Genomic DNA, 23450 nt, shown 5'->3' with positions numbered 1-23450 from the left:
TTCAGAGTATCAACTTCAAGAACTCCCTTCTTCATAGGCGTCCCATTGCTCACAGGATTCCTTTCAGAAGTGTACATGAACTGGTTATTAGCAACCATGTCAATGATTTCTTGAGCTTCTGCAGGCGTTTTCTTTAGGTGAATGGATCCACCTGCAGAGGTATCCAATGACATCTTTGATAACTCAGATAAACCATCATAGAATATATCCAGGATGGTCCATTCTGAAAGCATGTCAGAAGGACACTTTTTGGTCAACTGTTTGTATCTTTCCCAAGCTTCATAGAGGGATTCACCTTCTTTCTGTCTGAAGGTTTGAACATCAGCTCTAAGCTTGCTCAGCTTTTGAGGAGGAAAGTACTTGGCTAAGAAAGCCGTGACCAGCTTATCCCAAGAGTTCAGGCTGTCTTTGGGTTGAGAATCCAACCATAATCTAGCTCTGTCTCTTACAGCAAAAGGGAAAAGCATGAGCCTGTAGACTTCAGGATCTACTCCATTAGTCTTAACAGTATCACATATCTGCAAGAATTCAGTTAAAGGAACTTCAGATGGAAGTCCATGAAACTTGCAGTTCTGCTGCATCAGAGAAACTAATTGAGGTTTCAGCTCAAAGTTGTTTGCTCCAATGGCAGGAATGGAGATGCTTCTTCCATGTAGATTGGAATTAGGTGCAGTAAAGTCACCAAGCATCTTCCTTTCATTATTATTATTTTCGGCTGCCATCTCCTCTTCCTGTTCGAAAATTTCTGAAAGGTTATCTCTGGATTGTTGTATTTTAGCTTCTCTTAATTTTCTCTTCAGAGTCCATTCAGGTTCTAGATCTGCTTCCACAAGAATGTTCTTATCCTTGCTCCTGCTCATATGACAAAGAAGAAGGCACAGAAAAATAATAATAATAATAATAGAGATCCTTTATACCACAGTATAGGGATTCCTTTGTGAGTGGAAGAAAAGAGGGGGAGACAAAGAATGTGATGTAAAGGAAGAAACACAACTGTACGGATGGAAGAGATGTGAGATGAGATGTTAGGATATGAATGAATAAATAGAATAGGATGGGGGAGGGATAATTTTCGAAAATTATTTTGAAAAAGAGTTAGTGATTTTTGAAAAATGGTTTTTGAAAAATGTTAGAAATTTTCGAAAAATTTTTAAAATTTAAAAATAAAAATAATTAGTTAATAAAAAAGAAATTTTTGAAAAAGAGGGGAGATATTTTCGAAAATTAGAGAGAGAGAGTTAGTTAGGTAGTTTTGAAAAAGTTAAGAAACAAACAAAAAGTTAGTTAGTTAGTTGAAACAAATTTTGAAAAGATAGGAAGTTAGGAGGTTAGGAAAGATATTTTGAAAAGATATTTTTGAAAAAGATAAGATGAGAAGATATTTTTGAAAAAGATATGATAGAAATTAGTTTTTTTTTTTTTTTGAAAAAGATTTGATTTTTTTTTTAAAATCACAATTAATGACTTGATTCACAAGAAATCACAAGATATGATTCTAGAACTCAAAGTTTGAATCTTTCTTAACAAGCAAGTAACAAACTTCAAATTTTTGAATCAAAACATTAATTGATTATGTTATTTTCGAAAATTTGGTCTAAAAATAAGAAAAAGATTTTTGAAACATATTTTTGGAATTTTCGAAAATAACTAAGAATTTTGAAAAAGATTTGATTTTTGAAAAAGATTTTGAAAAAGATAAGATTTTCAAATTGAAAATTTGATTTGACTCATAAGAAACAACTTGATTTTAAAAATTTTTGAAAAAGTCAATCCAAATTTTCGAATTTGATGAGAGAAAAAGGGAAAGATATTTTTTTTTATTTTTGAATTTTTATGATGAGAGAGAAAAACACAAAAAAAATGCAATGCATGAAATTTTTAGATCAAAACATGTGATGCATGCAAGAATGCTATGAATGTCAAGATGAACACCAAGAACACTATGAAGATCATGATGAACATCATAGACACAATTTTGAAAAATTTTTAATGCAAAGAAAACATGCAAGACACCAAACTTAGAATTCTTTAATGCTTAGACACTAAGAATTCAAGAATGCATATGATAAACATGAAAAGACACAAAACAAAAATCATCAAGATCAAACAAGAAGACTTACCAAGAACAACTTGAAGATCATGAAGAACACTATGAATGCATGAAATTTTCGAAAAATACAAGATGCATATGCAAGTGACATCAAACTTATAATGTGACTCAAGACTCAAACAAGAAACAGAAAAATATTTTTGATTTTTATGATTTTCTAAATTTTTTTTGTATTTTTCGAAAATTAATATGAAAAAGAAAAATAAGGATTCCAAAATTTTTAATATGAATTCCAGGAATCTTGCATTCTTAGTCTAAAGCTTCAGTCCAGGAATTAGACATGGCTCACTAGCCAGCCAAGCTTTTCAAAGAAAGCTCCGGTCCAAAACACTAGACATGGCCAATGGCCAGCCAAGCTTCGGCAGGTGATCATGGATCAGCAGCAGATGGATGAGCAACAACTAAATTGCTCTTGATAACAAATTGCAAGCCTCAGTCCAAATGAATTTAGACATGGCTTTACAGCCAGCCAGGCTTCAACATGCTTCATGAAACACTAGAATTCATTCTTAAAAATTCTGAAGCCATAGAATAGTTTATTTTTGAAAACATTTTTTTTTTCGAAAACAGATGAGAAAATTTTGAGATATTTTTGAAAATTTTTTGAAAAGAAAACAAAAAGAAAATTACCTAATCTGAGCAACAAGATGAACCGTCAGTTGTCCAAACTCAAACAATCCCCGGCAACGGCGCCAAAAACTTGGTGCACGAAATTGTGATGTCCAGGCTCAAACAATCCCCGGCAACGTGAGCAACTTGGTGCTCTGATCTCAATACATAATTGTCACAACTTCGATACAACTAACCAGCAAGTGCACTGGGTCGTCCAAGTAATACCTTACGTGAGTAAGGGTCGAATCCCACGGAGATTGTTGGTATGAAGCAAGCTATGGTCACCTTGTAAATCTCAGTCAGGCAGATATAAAGTGATAATGGTGTTTTCGAATATTATATAATAAAATAGGGATAGAGATACTTATGTAAATCATTGGTAGGAATTTCAGATAAGCGAATGGAGATGCTTTTCGTTCCTCTGAACCTCTGCTTTCCTGCTATCTTCATCCAATCAGTCTTACTCCTTTCCATGGCTGGCTTTATGCAAGGGCATCACCGTTGTCAGTGGCTACATCCCCTCCTCTCAGTGAATAATATGCTCACGCACCCTGTCACGGCACGGCTATTCATCTGTCGGTTCCCGATCATGCTGGAATAGGATTCACCCTCCTTTTGCGTCTGTCACTAACGCCCAGCACTCGCGAGTTTGAAGCTCGTCACAGTCATTCAATCATTGAATCCTACTCAGAATACCACAGACAAGGTTTAGACCTTCCGGATTCTCTTGAATGCCGCCATCATTCTAGCTTACGCCACGAAGATTCTGGTTAGGAGATCTAAGAGATACTCATTCTAGCTTAATTCATGTAGAACAGAAGTGTTTGTCAGGCACGCGTTCATAAGGGGGAAGGATGATGAGCGTCACACATAATCATCATCTTCATCACGTTCTTGGCTGCGAATGGATATCTTAGAAGCGAAATAAGAAGAATTGAATAGAAAACAGTAGTACTTTGCATTAATCTTTGAGGAACAGCAGAGCTCCACACCTTAATCTATGGAGTGTAGAAACTCTACCATTGAAAATACATAAGTGAAAGGTCCAGGCATGGCCGAGATGGCCAGCCCCCATGGTCTAAGAACAATGCGTTCAAAGATGGTCAAAAAGACGCCTAATACACTAGTAAAAGGTCCTATTTATAATAAACTAGCTACTAGGGTTTACATGAGTAAGTAATTGATGCATAAATCCACTTCCTGGGCCCACTTGGTGTGTGTTTGGGCTGAGCCTGAGTGTTGCACGTGCAGAGGCCATTTGTGGAGTTGAACGCCAGTTTTTGTGCCAGTTTGGGCGTTCAACTCTGGTTTTGGATCCTTTTCTGGCGCTGGACGCCAGATTTGGGCAGAAGGCTGGCGTTGAACGCCAGTTTACGTCGTCAATTCTTGGCCAAAGTATGGACTATTATATATTGATGGAAAGCCCTGGATATCTACTTTCTAATGCAATTGGAAGCGCGCCATTTAAAGTTCTGTAGCTCCAGAAAATCCACTTTGAGTGCAGGGAGGTCAGAATCCAACAGCATCAACAGTCCTTTTTCAACCTCTGAATCTGATTTCTGCTCAAGTCCCTCAATTTCAGCTAGAAAATACCTGAAATCACAGAAAAACACACAAACTCATAGTAAAGTCCAGAAATGTGAATTTAACATAAAAACTAATGAAAACATCCCTAAAAGTAACTAGATCCTACTAAAAACATACTAAAAACAATGCCAAAAAGCGTATAAATTATCCGCTCATCAGGGAACCTAGGATCCTTGTCTCTAAGTTGTCACGAAACAGAAAAAAAAATAATAACAAACACAGGGATTCAAGGCACAAACATACATATAACAAGTAGATAGCATAGACAAAAAGGAAATAGCAGTAAATAATTCACAAGAAGTACATATACACAAACAAGATGATGCATGCCTGTTCCTAGTGTAGGCCATGAGCTCATGTATCGGTTGTCTACCCGCAACCCGACATTACTCGGAGTGAACCCCGAATATGGTCCCTTTATTGTGTCAATTAGACACCTTGGCATCACAGTTACCCGTGAAAAATAGACCTCATTATATTAATAGTTCAATGTGTATCACAGTAAGGAACAGTGCTATCAATTAGGCGAACATTCCCGCATTAGCAATCACAGGCTATCCATTAGGCGAGCACTTTCGCATTAGAATTATGGCACAAGGCCTATTCAATATAATTCTCAACTTTTATTTTGTCCTTTGTTCCTCATTCTTCTTTCTTCTCTTTATCTCTTGATGCCAGGGCATCTTGGCTAGTTTCACAAGCCATTTTGAGTATGTTTTAGGTTATTTTCATATATTTTCTTAGGCAATAAGCAAGTATTTGGTTGAGTATGCATTCATATCTTGATTCAATCAAACATTGTGAAATCTAAACATTTTCATGAGAATAATGGAAGGATTGAATGATGTATTATCTTATGATTAGAGCAAGGCTTTGATGCAATCTGTTTGATTGATTTTAGGTAAGGAAAAGCAGAGAAGAGCTACGTTAGTGGCCACATTAGTTCCACTAACGTGGGCACTAACATGCAAGAAGGGAGAGCTTGGGACGTTAATGGTGAAGTTAGCACCATTAACGTGAGCGAAGGCCAAGGAAACCCATGTTAGTGACCACGTTAATGCCACTAACGTGAGCCATTAACGTAGAAGAAATGGAGTTTTGGAATGTTAATGGTGAAGTCAACACCATTAATGTGAGCAAAGGCCAAGGAAGCCCATGTTAGTGGCCAGGTTAATGCCACTAAATTGAGCCATTAACGTGGAAGAAATGGAGTTTTGGGACGTTAATGGTGAAGTTAACACCATTAACGTGATCAAAGGCCAAGGAAGCCCATGTTAGTGGCCACGTTAATGCCACTAACGTAAGCCATTAACGTGGGAGAAGTGAATTTTTGGACGTTAATGGTAAAGTTAACACCATTATCGTGGTTAAAGGGTAGGAAAGGCCACGTTAGTGCCACTAACGGCTGGGTTAACATGATTCTAACGGACTATGGGACATTAGTGACCACGTTGGTGTCACTAACGTCTTTGAGCCAGGAATTTGCACATGACGTTACTCACACTAACGGCCTGACTAATGTGAATACTGCCCAACTCAAACTCCTCCAGCAAGCTGAGCAAAGCCCAATGAGATTGTTAACTGCTTCAACTGAGCTCAAGGGCCCACATCCAAATACTTGCAGACTCAATTGAGGATCAGAGAAGTAGTATATATAGGGGTAGTTTTGAACTAGAAAGGGGGATTGAGACCTGAGGGATCCAAAATTGTAAACACCCAGAATTTACTCTGTAACTCAGTTTTACTTTCAATGCAATTTACATTACCATTTTCCATTCCCAGAGCGATGATCAACTAAACCCCACTTCATTGGGTAGGGAGCTCTGTTGTAATTTAATGGATCAATCATAGTTCTTGTTATTCTTCTTCTTTTTATTCTCTTGATTTGCTTGAAAGCTTTCGATCTTCATCCAATTGAGCAATTGTCTCAGAAGGAAAATTGTTCATACTTGGATTTCCTCAGAGCCTTGGAAGAGGAATGAGGAAATCATGCTAGAAATGCTTTCTCATGTTGGACAAGATTGGGGGTTGGACGGATATAGTGACATATAATCCTCCCGAAACTTTGATCTAGAAAGACATATGGTATAATCAGTGATCGCACTTCATCTCTTTTCCTGAGCAATTAGATCAAGGAATTGAGCAATTGTTCAAGCTTAGAGAGATTGAATTGCCAAGGAATTGGGATTCAATCACCTAAGATTGCCAAGAGATCAATTAGTTGCATGGATTGAGGAAGAGATGAGAATGAACTTGATTCGGAGAATGCAACATCTCCTGAACCCAATGAGCTTTCCCATTCTTATCTTCCCATTCTCTATATTTTGCTATTTATTTTGATGTTCATCACCCCCATTCCCATTTACTTTTCTGCAATTTACTTTCTGTGATTTACTTTATGCAATTTACATTCAGTCATTTACCTTTCTGTCATGTACATTTCTTGGTATTTACGTTTCTGCCATTTAACTTCTGCAATTCTCAACCCAATTCTGTTTAGTTCAACTATAACATTCCTCTGATTAAAGTTGCTCGACCATCAATGCCTGTGGGATTCGACCTCACTTTACAGTGAGTTTTTACTTGACGACAAATTCGGCATACTTACCGAAGGGAATTTGTTGAGAGGCAGATTTCCCATTATACAGTTTATGACGCCATTGTCGGGGATTGATTTTGCATTGACAATGATTAAATCGGAGGATAACTAGATTGAACACTTTTCTTTTCTTTTGTTGATTAGTTTCATTTCAGATGTTCACTTTCATTCTCAGCAATTTCAATTACTTTTCATTGTTATTTACATTCTTGCATACTAATCCACTAACTGTTTGACAAATTATACCAATCACTCTAACCAGACTTCTTAACAAGAGTGATTCCTTCACTTCTTCTCTTTTGTTTGTTTGCTATGTGTATGACAGGTAGAAGAGGAGGAGCTTCATCCTCTTTTGATAGTGAACCTGAGAGAACCTTCCTTAGACTAAGGAGGGAAGCAAGAGGTAAAGGAATAGCTGGTGAAAAAAAAGGTAGAAGAAGATCTAGACGTCACCATGGAGGAAGAAGTACACAATCATGTTGGAGAGGGTGCTGGTAATCATGTTGGGCAGGAGAGAAGAGTTTTAGGCTCTTTCATCAACCCAAATCCAGAAAATTGTGGAAGTAGCATCCCAAAACCCACCATTCATGCCAACAACTTTGAGTTAAAACCTCAGCTCATCACCCTGGTTCAAAATAATTGTTCATTTGGAGGAAGTGCCTAGGAAGACCCCAACCAACATCTAACCACATTCCTGAGAATCTGTGACAATGTGAAGGCCAATGGTGTTCATCCTAACACCTATAGACTACTCTTGTTCCCCTTTTCTCTTAGGGACAAAGCATCTAAGTGGCTTGAATCCTTTCCTAAGGAGAGTCTTACCATATGGGAGGATGTTGTCAACAAGTTTCTAACAAAGTTTTACCTTCCACAGAGGATAATCAAGTTGAGAACGGAGGTGCAAACTTTCAGGCAACTGGATGGAGAAACTTTGTATGAAGCCTGGGAAAGATATAAGGAGCTAACAAGGAGATGTCCCCCTGATATGTTCAACGAATGGGTGCAGCTGCACATTTTCTATAAAGGTCTTTCTAGAGAAGCAAAGAAGGCCCTGGACCACTCTTCAGGAGGCTCTCTCAATACCAAAAAGATCATAGAAGAGGCCATAGATATCATTGAAACAGTGGCTAATAATGAGTACATCTATGCTTCAGACCGGGGTACCAATAGAGGAGTGATGGAGCTGAGCCATATGGATGCATTGCTAGCCTATAACAAGTTGATTACCAAGCAATTGGCAGATCTCATCAAGCAGATGGAGAGAAATAAGGTTGCAGCAGTCAATACTCAACCACCAACTCAAGAAGGGGTGAATGCAGAGGAAGGATGTGATTGGAAACAAGCCAATTATGTTGGAAACTCATCAAGACAACCCTATGATCCACACTACAAAACCTACAATCCTGGCTGGAAGAACCACCCAAACTTTGGGTGGAAAAGTCAGCAAAACTAAACCCAAGATCATAGGCCTCAAAACTCCAACCACTACAATAACTCCACTTACCAACACTCCAACCAAAGACCATATCAAGCACCACATAACACCTCCTTCCATCCTCCATATCAAGCACAAAATAACCATCCTCAACCTCCACTTTCTAACCCACCATCACAATCATCATCTGAGAATAGAATCTCCTGGATTGAGGCTTTACTTGAAGAACTTTGCAAGAAGTCTAAGGACAACAAGGCATTCAAGGAGGAAGTAAGATCCAATATGCAAAACCAGGGAGTTGCCATCAAGAAGTTTGAAGCCCAAGTAGGATATCTCTCTCAGCAAATTCCTAAACCCACTGACAGCTTCCCAAGTGACATTGAGAAGAATCCAAGAGGAGAAACAAGGAATCTAAAATGGGAAAAATGTAAGGCAATCACTCTAAGGAGTGAGGAGATCTTGGAGGAAGAAGCTATCAAGCTAACAGAGCACAACAAAGGGTTCTCAAAAGAGAAATTAGAAAGGACAGAACAAGAAATTAACCCGGCACAAAGGGAGGATCCAATGGAAAAGGAAGTATTGGAACCATATGTGACAAAAGCACCATTCCCTCAAAGGCTCAAGGGTGGTGTTAAAGAGAAGAAGTACTCTAGGTTTCTGGACATATTTAAAGTTCTCCATGTCAACATACCTTTCATTGAAGCCCTCCAACAAACGCCTTCATATATCAAATACACGAAAGAGTTGCTAACCAAGAAGAATCCCTTGAAGGGTGGACAGATCGTAGTGATGACTAAAGAGTGCAGTGCTCTTATCCAGAAAGACCTACCTACAAAGAAGAAGGACCCATCCCTTGTGCTATAGGGGATACAATGATTGACAGAGGATTTTGTGATCTTGAAGCAGGTATAAACTTAATGCTCCTGTCTCTCATGAGGAAGCTGCAAATCAATGAGTTGAAACCCACAAACATAACCCCTTAGTTGGTTGACAAGACCTAGAAACAAGCACTAGAAGTGATTGAAAATGTGCTGGTGAAGGTAGGGAGGTACTTCCTCCCTACAGACTTTGTTATTCTTGAGATGGAAGAAAGTTATCTTCATCCAATCATTCTGGGGAGACCATTTCTAGCTACAGCCAGGGCACTCATAGATGTTGAGAATACATGACGAACAACTGACCTTTCATGTCTTCAAACCATCACATAATTTTGAACAAGAGAACAGAGGTCTAAAAGATGATCTTGAGGAAGCAATTTTGGAGGAAGCAAGTAGTGAACCATAAGCATAGTCTCTAAAGGCATCTTTGGAGGAAAAACAAGAAATAAAAGTGGTACAACAATCTAAAAGATCCAAGGAGGAGCTGAAATCACAAGATTCAAAAGGGACAATCAACAAGGACCCTCTTGACACAAAAATCACTGAAGCACCACTTGAAGGAGAAAAGAGGTTTGAGAAGAATGTGCCAAGGGGATGGAAAAACAAGAAAATCCCTACAGAGGATTTCTCTCTAAGGGACAGAGTGATATCAATTCATCACTTACTAATCCCACCTCATTTTCCTGTAATCCCATCTCAGCTACCTCAAGTGTACACAATAAATAGAATCCTCTCCTTGGAGCATGTAGAAATTCTCAAAGAAGAAAGTGGAGATAGATTCACCATGAGAGGAGAAGACCTGAGACACTACCAACCTCCCTGACAAGGGCTAATCGTCAAGCTAATGACGTTAAAGAAGTGCTTGTTAGGAGGCAACCCAACCAGAGGTAAACCCTCTTTGTGATTATATTCTTCATCTAATAAAAAATCAAGTTAACTTTCTGTGCATTGCAAGGAATTAAGTTTGGTGTTTCACACTAAAAGTGATTGTTCCATGAGTTAATAATTCAAGGATGAATGTGTGGTATTAAGTTTGGCGTTCCACCATGAATTTCACATGAACACACTCCAATCCTTCAATTAACATAAGAAATCACTAATCCCAGGTAATCACAGAAGCCATTTGATTTGTGAAATTCTCTTAAGTCATTTTCTGAAAAAGACTAAAAGCATATGGTGGCACATTGCATGTAACTCATTGTATCAAGAAGTAGGCAAGGAACTAAGTTTGGTGTTCACACACCAAAGTAAGTTCAGAAGCTTACAAACATACATGAATGCTAACCACTCAAGTGCTTGGGAAGCAAGCAACTTTCAATACCTTTGTAGGAAGAACAGTCAAGCTTTTGGGAGGAATATGCATCATCATCTAAGGAGGAAAAGAAGGATACAAGAGTTAAAGGTGGTGATGACAAAGAGGAAACAAGAGGGCACCAAGAGGTTGTACTGTTTCTTGATTAAAGTTGTCAATTGAAAGTGCACTTGTACTAATGTTGATCAATGTCCCTTTCAGTCTTTAAGTCAGTTGCATCATTTAGTTTCCTTTATGTGTTTTAGCTTGCTAGTTTAAATGCTTAGGCCACTGCATCACATCTTAAGTTGTATGCTTGGTTCTTGAGTTCAATAAAAGAAAATGTAAGAAAATGTTGTAAAAAAGAAGAGTAGAGGTCCAAAGTTGCAGAATAAAGTCCTAGTGTTTGTGATGGTATATGTAAGAAAATGTTGTAAAAAAGAAGAGTAGAGGTCCAAAGTTGCAGAATAAAGTCCTAGTATTTGTGATGGTATTTGCTAGCTAAGTTGATTCATCAATAAGGTTGAAAGTTAGAATATCTCTTGAAATATGAGCTTCTTATGCATTCTATGAGACTTAGATGAATAAAAAGATCCTGGGAAGAAAAAGAAAGAAAAGAGCAAGCAATAAAGCTAAGCACCAATAGTTTGAACCCTGAGACATGTGTCTGTGGTATTTTTGTACAAGAATATGCTTGGATGATTAGGTTCTGAGGAGTGCTTCATCACTTGATAACTTGGGTTAACTAACCCAGGATTATCAACTGAAAGTCCACTATCAAGAGCACCATTGTCACAAAATATTTAGTAACCCAAAGAGGTGTTGGGCACCAAGGTCTCAGGAATGAATAACAAGCCATGTGCCTGTGGTGTGTATGTGCTGAGGAGAGGCTTGAGTAAGTAAGTCCTCAGGGGTGTTTTAATACCTAGCACCTTGAACCAACTGGTTCGGGAGTGTTGGCTGAAAGCTTATCATAAAAAGTTTCCTCAACACAGAGCACTTAGCTAAAGAAAGCAATAAGCTCTAAAGAAAAAAAAAGAGAACAGAAACAAAGCTAAGTTAAGGATCAAGAATAAGAGTCTCATAGAAGGCAATAGAGTGAGTATTTAAGAGCATATTATAGCCTAGGAACCAGCAAGAATATGAACCTAAGTTGTCATGCATGAAACTCCATGAACCAAGGTTTTAAATTCTCTCAATAAGGACTTATATCTCTTTGTATTTTCATTCAATTTTCTTATGTTCTATCACTTGCTTGAGGACAAGCAAGATTTAAGTTTGGTGTTATGATGCCATGGCATCTTGGCTAGTTTCACAAGCCATTTTGAGTATGTTTTAAGTTAGTTTTATGCATTTTCTTAGGCAATAAGCAAGTATTTGGTTGAGTATGCATTCATATGTCGATTCAATCAAATATTATGATTTCTAAACATTTTTATGAGAATAATGCAAGGATTGAATGATGTAATGAATGATGCATTATCTTGTGATTAGAGCAAGGCTTTGATACAATCTGTTTGATTGATTTCAAGTTAGGAGAAGCAGAGAAGAGCCACGTTAGTGGCCACGTTAGTGCCACTAATGTGGGAGCTAACATGGAAGAAGGGAGAGCTTGGGACGTTAATGGTGAAGTTAACACCATTAACGTGAGCGAAGGCCAAGGAAGCCCACGTTAGTGGCCACGTTAATGCCACTAACGTGAGCCATTAACGTGGAAGAAATGAAATTTTGGGACGTTAATGGTGAAGTTAACACCATTAACATGAGCGAGGGCCAAGGAAGCCCATGTTAGTGGCCACGTTAATGCCACTAACGTGAGCTATTAACGTGGAAGAAATGAGTTTTGGGACGTTAATAGTGAAGTTAACACCGTTAACTTGATTGAAGGCCAAGGAAGCCCACGTTAATGCCACTAACATGAGCCATTAACGTGGGAGAAGTAAAGTTTTGGACGTTAATGGTAAAGTTAACACCATTAACGTGGTTGAAGGGTAGGAAAGGCTATGTTAGTGGCCACGTTAGTGCCACTAACAGCTGGGTTAACGTGATTCTAAGGGACTATGGGACGTTAGTGACCACGTTGGTGTCACTAACGTCTTCGAGCCAAGAATTGCACATGACGTTATTAACACTAACGGCCTGACTAACGTGAATACTGCCCAACTCAAACTCCTCCAGCAAGCTGAGCAAAGCCCAATGAGATTGTTAACTGCTTCAACTGAGCTCAAAGGCCCACATCTAGATACTTGCAGACTCAACTGAGGATCAGAGAAGTAGTATATATAGAGGTAGTTTTGAACTAGAAAGGGGGATTAGGACCTGGGGGATCCAGGATTGTAAACACCCAGAATTTACTTTGTAACTCTGTTTTACTTTCAATACAATTTACATTACCATTTTCCATTCCCAGAGCGATGATCAACTAAACCCCACTTCATTGGGGTAGGGAGCTCTGTTGTAATTCAACGGATCAATCATAGTTCTTGTTATTCTTCTTCTTTTCATTCTCTTGATTTGCTTGAAAGCTTTCGATCTTCATCCAATTGAGCAATTGTTTCGGAAGAGAAATTGTTCATACTTGGATTTCCTCGAAGCCTTGGAAGAGGAATGAGGAAATCATGCTAGAAATACTTTCTCATGTTGGACTAGATTGGGAGTTAGATGGATATAGTGACATATAATCCTCCCGATACTTTGATCTAGAAAGACATGTGGTATAATCAGTGATCGCACTTCATCTCTTCCCATGAGCAATTAGATCAAAAAATTGGGCAATTGTTCAAGCTTAGAGAGATTGAATTGCCAAGAAATTGGGATTTAATCACCTAAGATTGCCAAGAGATCAATGAGTTGCATGGATTGAGGAAAAGATGAGAATGAACTTGATTCGGAGAATGAAACATCTCCTGAACTCAATGAGCTTCCCCATTCTTATCTTTCCATTCTCTATATTTTGCTGTTTATTTTGATATTTATCACCCCCATTCCCATTTACTTTTCTACAATTTACATTATGCAATTTACGTTCAGTCATTTACCTTTCCGTCATTTATATTTCTTGCTATTTATGTTTTTGCTATTTAAATTCTACAATTCTCAACCCAATTATGTTTAGTTCAACTAGAACATTTCTCTAATTAAAGTTGCTCAACCAATCAATCCCTATGGGATTTGACCTCACTCTACTGTAAGTTTTTACTTGACGACAAATTCGGTATACTTGCCGAAGGAAATTTGTTGAGAGGAAGATTTCCTGTTATCATCTCTCAATATCATTGTCTTTAACTTTAACCCTTCCTAGGGGCAACTTACATTTCTTTTCATTTCCTAAACTTGTTTAATCTAAAAGCTTCTTATGTTATGAATACTTATGCACGGCCTATTTTTCTTGGTAATATAACTCTAGAGATCCTAATTCTCAATTTAAGTTAGGTTTTGCTGAACTTAGATTAGAATTGAATTTTTTTTATAAGATTTAGAATTCTGCTACTGCATTTACAAAAATTCTGAAAACATACAACAGTAGTGTTTTTTAAATTCCAATTCTAATCTGTTGCTTTTAAATTTTGGTAGAATTACAGTCAACATCCCTAAGTTTCAAAATCCAAAAGTTTCAGGTTCATATCACTTCATTTGAGTAATTAATTATCAATTGGAAGTGGTTCCCTATTTTCATAACTAAGCTCAGAATTTCCAGCAAACAACCCATCTTCCAAATGACTTATCTAAGTCTAAAAAATAGATATGGACATGAAACTTATTCTCAATTAAAATAAACTGATAAATATTTAAAACCTTATTGAGATCAACTCAAAATTCTATTTAAATCAAAAGTTATAGCATCTGGAATTTGCTACTGCAGAACCAGAAAACCAAAAAATTCTGCAGCAACTACTAAACTTCAAAAATTCATATCTTCAAAACCGCTTGGCCAAATTTTCTGAAAATTTTATGGTATATTCAAGACACACTAAAAGGTTATGTAAAAATAATTTCATCTAAAAAATAGATCTTGAATGCTCCCAGAAAGTCGTTCGTTCTGCTGCCAATTATGCAAATTTTGCAGAAATTCTACAGAATGTATTTCCAACAACCTCACATACCAAATCTTATGTTCAAGCCTAGAATTCATCTAAAACCATAATTTTACCTTTCTTTTGACTAACTAAAGTTGCTAGCATGGTCAGCACAACTCTAAGAGTTTATACTCATTTACCCCTTTTTACAAACGCACATTCATAACTCTAATTCACTTTTCTGCATTTTATCATAACAGAAAATCAATAAACACTTCTCATCAATCAAACACATGATAAATCATCAATCATCACCAGTACACACAGCTGCAAACAAGATATTCTATATATACTATCCCTTACCCCTCCTTGAGAATTTCACAAACCAAAGTCGGTCCTTTGCTATATTAAATCAGAAAACCCTAACAAACATAATTGAAAAGATTTGTCAATTCACAGGGCTAATTGGCCGAGTTGCATATGGAGCAAGAAAAGAGTTTTTACTCTTGTAATGGGCTGAATTTGATTGGTTTGGTCACCAATTAAAATAATTGAAGCTCAATAAGGGTAGAATCTTTAATTTAGGGAAAAGCAACAGAACACAGAGTTACTGATTCTTACCCAACAAGAAGAACACAAAGAAAACCAGGAAGGGAAAGAGGTAGGGTTCCTTCGTTGGCTTCGGGTAGCAGCTCCCTTGATGGCCCTTTTCTTTCTTCTTGGTGGTGACACACGCAGATGATGATGATTTCTACTAGGTCTTCCTCTTCCTTCTTCTTGGTCACCACTCTTGCTTCCTTTCTTCTCTTCGTGTGGTTTCCAGCAAAATTAAGAGACTTGGCTCATCTATATATATCTACAGAAGGTGGGAAGAGGTGATCTGGTGTGGCAAGGCTTCGTGGCCTCCTCCTCTTGCAACACCACATCACAGTGATTACATGAAGAGGTAACCATGGTTTCCTTTGAAAACATGTTTGGTTGTGAAAGGAGAAGAGAAGATGAGTTTAATCAGAGTTTCTTTAGTTCTAATTTATTTAAGGGAAGCATGGTTTGGTTGAACCGGGAAAAGGGAAACCAAACTGGTTCAAGGGTTTGGATTATCTAACTAATATGGTTCAATGATTCATTTATTAGTTCTCTTTAATAACAACCAAGAAGATTATTAAAATCTTCTGGAGTACTTATTCCATAGAATAATTGAATCGGAAAAAGGTTCGTCGCTTGGAAGTACTAAAAGAAAAGTTTTGCGCTATGTGTTCTAATTCTAATTCGTTATATATATATATGAACCTATGCATGTCAGCAAATACTGTAAAGAATCAAAAATCACAAGCCTCATGGGGTAGGGTGGTTACAAGAGTGGTGCTAATTATTGTTAAAGTATATAAAGTTGTAAGTGATATGTATTGATATGCTTAATTGTTGGTAAGGTTAAGGCTCTTGTTGGTGAGCATGATTTGGTGTACGATATTGATATGTGTGTATATATATATATAGTGACCGATAAAATTTAATATTTATTTGAAAATTGAGATATGGAATTTTGAGTATGAATTGAATTTATTAAATTGAGATTTGGTTAATTGTGGAAGAATTGGTGGCTTGAGAATTGAAGGAATTCGGAAAATACTTGATGTTGAATGGCTGGGTCTTGGTTGGTTTTAAAAGGGGTTCGTTTGCGGATGTTGATTTATCACTAGGAGGACTTGATGCATGATTCTCATCACCAAGGGAACTTACTTCTTGATCTATCCCATCCAAGTCTTCATAAGGAATATGCCATGGAGGTTGTGCACTGGCCTTCTTGACATCAATTTCAATCTTATTGGAGGGGTACTCTACAATTCTAGATTCCCATGGAGGTTCAGCATCTCCTAAATCTTCAACCACTTCTTCCTCTACAACTATTATGGCTTCCTCCACTTGTTCCAAAACAAAGCCATGTTCCTCGTTGCCCACCGGAATTTCTAGTGTCTCTTTCATGCGACGCTCTTTTTTTTATTCTCCACATGTAGCTATGGGAGTACTTTGAGTGCTCAGATGTTGGGAAGCTAATCGATTTATTACCTCGGTAAAGGCAGTCGTGAATTCTAGTACTCTCCGTTTCATCTCTCTTTGCCCTTGAAGAAGAACATCAATAGTATCATGCATTGAAGGTTGAGGTGGATGTGAGGGCTCATTATTTGGGAGGAAAGGTTCATGAATAGAGGGTGGTTTATCACTCACCCTCTTTTTCACTTGTTGCACAACACACTTTAATTCCTTGTTCTCAAGTTGAGATTCTTTACCCATGAAAGCTTCGGGTGCTATTCGGTTTACCGCTCGGTCCAACTGACGCAGGGTTGCTTGAAATTGATCCATCGTTTCCTTGACACGATCCCTTGACTCTTGTTCTACTCGGATATCATAAGTAGGATCATAAGGCTCCTGGATTGATGGATATGGATATGGTGTATATGGAGGTGGTGGTCCTTGGGAGTAACTGCGTTGGAATTAGGGTGGATCTATGTATGGCTCATATAGCTCATAGGGTGGTTGATATGGTGGATAAGGGTTAGAATTATGTGATGGTGTTTGGTAGTAGGGGGCTTGTGAGTATGGTGGTTCAGAGTTGTGTTGGGGAGGTGGTTCATAAGCATATGGTGAGACTTGTTGTTAAGGGGGTCCACCATATTCATCATCTTGGTTTGCTCCCTGGAATGGCTCTTGACCATAGTAATTTGGTGGGGGTTGGTTGTCACGGAAAGGTCCACCATAACTATTTTTGTGGCATGCATTGTGGAATGGTCATGGTCCATGGTATCTTGGGGGGTGTTATTGCCTAAAGGGTTAATTAGATCCTCGTGGCTCCTTCCATCTTTGATTGTTTCAACCTTGATGCATGTTCCTGTTATAGCTTCCATTCCTTTCAACAATATTAGAACCAAACTCAAAGCGACGGGGATGAGAACTCATAGTAGCTAATAAAAATTAAAAATAAAAACAAAAACAAATAAACAAGCAAAATAAAATATTTACAATAACCAATAATAAGGCACATGTTTGCAATTCCCTAGCAACGGCGCCATTTTGAAGAACGGATTTCTGCCGGTAAAGAATTAAATAGAAATATAATCGCGTTGTAAGTATAGCTTCTAGACCGACAAGAATTCCTTTCTTACAAAAGTTTGGTTGTCACAAGTAACAAACCCCTAAATAAATTGATAACCGAAGTATTTAAACCTCGGGTCGTCTCTCAAGGAATTGCAGAGAGGTGTTCTTATTATTGGTTATGAGTCTTGTAAATTGGGGATTTTGGAGTTTGGGCAATGGGCACAGATATAATTAAAGCAATAAAAATAAATAAGAGATTTTATGTAATTAAATTAAAAGCCTCGACCCAGAGAAGATTAATCGGAAGTTCTATCCTTGTTGGATTTCTCAAGATTAACAGTAATAGGTTGTTGTTTCTACTTGGTTATCCTTTACTAAATAAAGGAAAATTAAATTGGGAGCCAACTTCTGTTCACAAGTCCTAATCCTCTCCCTTGGGAAGGATTAGCGTAGTAACTAGAGTGCTAGCCAACAACTTCCAATTACCAATTAATTCTTGAGTATTCCAACTCAAGGGTCTCCAAATAATAATCAACTCCAAAATCAAGTTGGGAGTCTACTCAGTTAATATGAATGCCATTTTCATAAATCATAAAAGAAGTAAAAAGGGAACATGGTAATTAAAATTCAATTGGAAACAATTAAACAAATAATAGATTTAAATGGAAAAATATTGAACAAATGCAGAATATAAGAATCTTAAATTAAAAGAACATTGAACCTGGAAATTGAGAAGAAGAAATCCTAATCCTAAAACCTAAGAGAGAGGAGAGAGCCTCTCTCTCTAGAAAACTATATCTAAAACCTAAAATTATATGAATATGAGTTAATGATTCATGAATGAATAGATTTCCCCTCTTTATAGCCTCTAATATGTGTTTTCTGGGCCGAAAACTTGGTCGAAAACAGCCCAGAAATCGCTGGAGAAGAAATCTGTCACGCTGTTTTTTGTCACTACGACGTGTCCGCGTGGAGCAGCGTTCGCATCGCCTAGATGTACGGCCACTATAGTAAATTATATATCAAATCGAAAGTCCCGGACGTTAGCTTTCTAACGCAACTGAAACCGCCTCATTTGGACCTCTGTAGCTCGAGTTATGACCGTTTTAGTACGAGAGGGTCAGGCTGACAGCTTTGCAGTTCCTTCAACTCTTGTATTCCTTCCACTTTTGCATTCTTCCTTTCCCTCCTCTAAGCCATTCCTGCCTTGTAATCCCTGAAATTACTTAACACACATATCAAGGCATCGAATGGTAATAAGAGAGGATTAAAATTAGCAATTTAAAGCCCAAAGAAGCATGTTTTCAATCATAGCACAAAATCAGGGAGGAAATTATAAAACCATGCAATTTATATGAATAAGTGAGTAAAGAACTGATAAAAACCACTCAAATTAGCACAAGATAAGCCATAAAATAGTGGCTTATCAACCTCCCCACACTTAAACAATAGCATGTCCTCATGCTAAGCTCAAGAGAAGCTATAAAGGGGTGAAGAGGAATGGTAGAATGCACGAAATGCAAACTATCTATATGAATGCAACTACATACAAAATGTTTCTACCTACTTGGTTAAAAGTAAATGAGCTTTTCAAGACAAACATAAATCAGATTTTACTAATTTAAATTATACAATAAAAGATAAGTAAACTTGTAAGAAGATAGCTCATGAAAGCAGGAAACATAGAATCAAGCATTGAACCCTCACTGGTAGTGTATGTGCACTCTAATCGCTCAAGTGTCCACGGTTAATCACTCTACTCTTCTCTAATTATGCTTTCTAAACTTTGTTCTTCATCGAACCAATCAACAAGTATTTAATGTACCAATGCAAACATCATGAGGTCTTTTTCAAGGTTGTAATGGGACTAAGGTAAAGGTGAGGGTATATATATGGCTAAGTGAGCTATAAATTGAATCTTTAATTAATTTAAGCTTTCACCTATACATATTCTATATACTTTTAAATTCATGCCTAGCTACCTAAAATTTTCCACTTTCACATTCCATACTCATGTATCAACTTTTCTTTAATTTTATCACATATGCATTGATCTTGGAGCTTAACTTAACTTAGAATTGGGGTAATTTTGTCCCCTTATTTATTTATTGAGTATTCTTTTTTTTGAAAAATAAACATAACTTATCAATGCACATGGATTTTTTAATTTTTCTGGTCTCACATGAGTAGGTACCTAAATTCCTAATATTTTGTCAATGAAACACTATACACTTTCATCAACCCAAGTTCCCACAGTTTCCCCACACTTAGTTGTTACACAATCTCTAACTTAAGCTAACCAAAGATTCAATTTGGGGTGTTTAATTATTTTTCTGTTTAAGGCTGGTGATGTGGTAAAATATAGAATAAATGGGGTTTTCAAGGCTCAAAGTGGCTGACAAGGGTGATTTAAAGGGTAGGCTTATTTAGGATAAGTGAGCTAAAATGATTAATGGCCTCAGTCATATGCAAGCATGTAAATACACTAAATAGTGGACGTATAGAATGGAACAAAGCAAAGATTGCAATCATAGAGAAGGAAACACACAAGAATAAAAATTTATGGTTAAATAATGTAACCATACAAATAAGTTCAAAATCTCACAGGTTGTGTGTTCTTAGCTATAATTCATGTTCCAATTTACAACTTCAAACAAGTTTAACACAAAAAATTTTCAATTTAAATTAGTGAAATACTATAAAAATTTCTTGAAAAAGAAAATATTACTTCAACCAAGTGGTAAAATATGCACAAAATCAAATAAACATGCAATCAAACATGTAAATGCAACAATGAACTAACAAACAAAGTATTGGTGTTGAGAAGAAAATAACTAACCCATGGAGATCGGTATCGACCTCCCCACACTTAAAGATTGCACCGTCCTCGGTGCATGCTAAGATGTGCAAGTGGACGGGTTGCTCCAACTAATACTTTTCTCTAAAGATTGTGCTGATGGACTTGTTTGTCTCCCCATTTAGAAGCTTTCCCTTTCTCTTTCTCGGTGGCTAGCCTGAAAGAAGAGGAAAAAGAAGAAAAAGTAACCCAAAAATAAATATAAGAAAATAAATAAAATATGGTTGGGTTAATGCCAAATAATGAGGGTCTCAATTACATGGTAGCTACAACATGCAAGAGAGAAGACAGTAGAAGCGCATGGCATATCAATGTTGCAAAAAATTTGCAACAAAGGAGAAGAGTAGGTAATGAAAGACAGTATAAAGTATTACCCAACAGTGTAAAGCAAGTCACTAAGTACCAAAATAATTCAAGAAAAGATGTAACAGTTGAATAAGAAAATTTAACACCAATGGTAAAATAATAAATTTAGAAAAGAAAATAAAAATATGCACAAAATTAAAATGCAATGAATGAAAGTATGCAAATAAATTAAGTAAAATAGAATAAAAGTGAATGAGGATGAGAAGTTAAAGAGATGAAGAAGAAGAAAGAAGAAAAGATAGAAAAAATTAGGATTAGAAAAGAAAAGATAAGATAATTGGCGCTGATCTGGATAAGTTGTGCGACGCTAGCGACGTGGACGCGTGGGTGATGCGATTGCGTGGTCTGATTTGTGCTATTGGCGCGAGTGCAGCCTCGCGTACGCGCAACTCTCTGTTTTAAATGCATTTTGCCAAAAATCTGGGTGACGCGTTCACGTGGTTGACGCGATCGCGTGAATGGCCATTTTTTTAAAATGACGCGGATGCGTGGGGCATGCGTTCGCATGATCGGGCTTGTGCTTCCAGCATTATTCTTGCCCAGCTCCATCATAACTCTCTGCCATACACCTTTTTACGTCGATTTTATAGGGCCACGCGTTCGCGTGGGTGACGCGGACGCGTGGGGAGGCTATTTCGCGAATGGCGCGGACGCGTCAGCGACGCGGTCGCGTGGGCATATTTGTGCCTAAGGCACGCCTCCAGCCACGCTTTCGCGTGACTTTCTGTTCAATTCTCTTTTCTTCATAACGCACCTATGACGCGGACGCGTCGCGTGCATTTTTTTATGCAAAATGCAGAATGCAGTATGCAGATGCTAATGCAAACATTATGAATGACACTAATAAAATTAAAATAAAATAAACTAGGAATAAAAGGAAGGATTATACCATGGTGGGTTGTCTCCCACCTAGCACTTTTAGTTAAAGTCCTTAAGTTGGACATTTGTTGAGTTCCTTGTCATGGAGGCTTGTGCTTGAACTCATCTTGAAACTTCCACCAATGCTTAGACTTCCAATAAGCTCTATCAATACCAGGTAAATTCTTCAAGCTTTGATGGAGTTCTTCACAAGCTTTGAGCTCCCAAAATCGATCCTCATGTATTCTCGGATCCCAAATCTTGTATCTACACCCGTCTTGAAGTGGATCATCATTGTTCCAACCGGGTGGCAAGCAGTCTGGATTCTCTACAGAGTACCAAACTCTTCTTTTAGATCTAACCAAATTATCACCAGTTGAGTCCTTATATCTAACACTTGAAATATCAACCTTGATGAGCCTTGATTTGCAACTCCAACCACTAAACATTTTTCTCTTACGCTTAATGCCACAAAGATTCCTGAGTTGGCCGTCCGTTTCAAGAATACCGTACTCAAGTGGGATAGGAAGACGAATAGAGATAAGTTTTACCCACTCAAGTGAAGGAGTAGACGGCAATCCAGGTGGAGAAGTCTCCAACGTTCTTGACAAAGCGTACTCAACTCCCATCCATCCTTTTTGAAGGGCTTCTACTTCTACATCATTTGCAGACTCAATCAGAGAAGAGTCTTCATACTCAAGGGGTTCGTTTGCGGATGTAGATTTATCACTAGGAGGACTTGATGCATGATTCTCATCACCAAGGGAACTTACTTCTTGATCTATCCCATCCAAGTCTTCATAAGGAATATGCCATGGAGGTTGTGCACTGGCCTTCTTGACATCAATTTCAATCTTATTGGAGGGGTACTCTACAATTCTAGATTCCCATGGAGGTTCAGCATCTCCTAAATCTTCAACCACTTCTTCCTCTACAACTATTATGGCATCCTCCACTTGTTCCAAAACAAATCCATGTTCCTCGTTGCCCACCGGAATTTCTAGTGTCTCTTTCATGCTACGCTCTTCTTTTGATTCTCCACATGTAGCCATGGGAGTACTTTGAGTGCTCAGATGTTGGGAAGCTAATCGATTTATTACCTCGGTAAAGGCAGTCATGAATTCTAGTACTCCCCATTTTATCTCTCTTTGCCCTTGAAGAAGAACATCAATAGTATCATGCATTGAAGGTTGAGGTGGATGTGAGGGCTCATTATTTGGGAGGAAAGGTTCATGAATAGAGGGTGGTTCATCACTCTCCCTCTTTTCCACTTGTTGCACATCACACGTTAATTCCTTGTTCTCAAGTTGAGATTCTTTAGCCATGAAAGCTTCGGGTGCTATTCGGTTTACCGCTCGGTCCAACTAATGCAGGGTTGCTTGAAATTGATCCATCGTTTCCTTGAGACGATCCCTTGACTCTTGTTCTGCTCGGATATCATAAGTAGGATCATAAGGCTCTTGGATTGATGGATATGGATGTAGTGTATATGGAGGTGGTGGTCCTTGGGAGTAACAGGGTTGGAATTGGGGTGGATCTATGTATGGCTCATAGGGTGGTTGATATGGTGGATAAGGGTTAGAACCATGTGATGGTGTTTGGTAGTAGGGGGCTTGTGAGTATGGTGGTTCATAGTTGTGTTGGGGAGGTGGTTCATAAGCATATGGTGAGACTTGTTGTTAAGGGGGTCCACCATATTCATCATCTTGGTACGCTCCCTGGAATGGCTCTTGACCATAGTAATTTGG

At 37.8% G+C, this 23450-nt stretch overlaps 1 non-coding gene across 1 annotated transcript; it reads left to right on the top strand.

The window, feature by feature from the left end:
* The first annotated feature begins 227 nt into the window (after positions 1-227).
* Positions 228-335, top strand: LOC112773700 (small nucleolar RNA R71). The gene has a single exon (XR_003188237.1). It is a non-coding gene; the product is annotated as a small nucleolar RNA R71 (small nucleolar RNA).
* The last annotated feature ends 23115 nt before the right edge of the window (positions 336-23450 follow it).

Source organism: Arachis hypogaea, chromosome 18, assembly GCF_003086295.3.
Source record: "Arachis hypogaea cultivar Tifrunner chromosome 18, arahy.Tifrunner.gnm2.J5K5, whole genome shotgun sequence".
NCBI lineage: Eukaryota > Viridiplantae > Streptophyta > Magnoliopsida > Fabales > Fabaceae > Arachis > Arachis hypogaea.
Note: the sequence above shows the minus strand (reverse complement) of the source record. Positions and strands in the feature narration are given on the sequence as shown.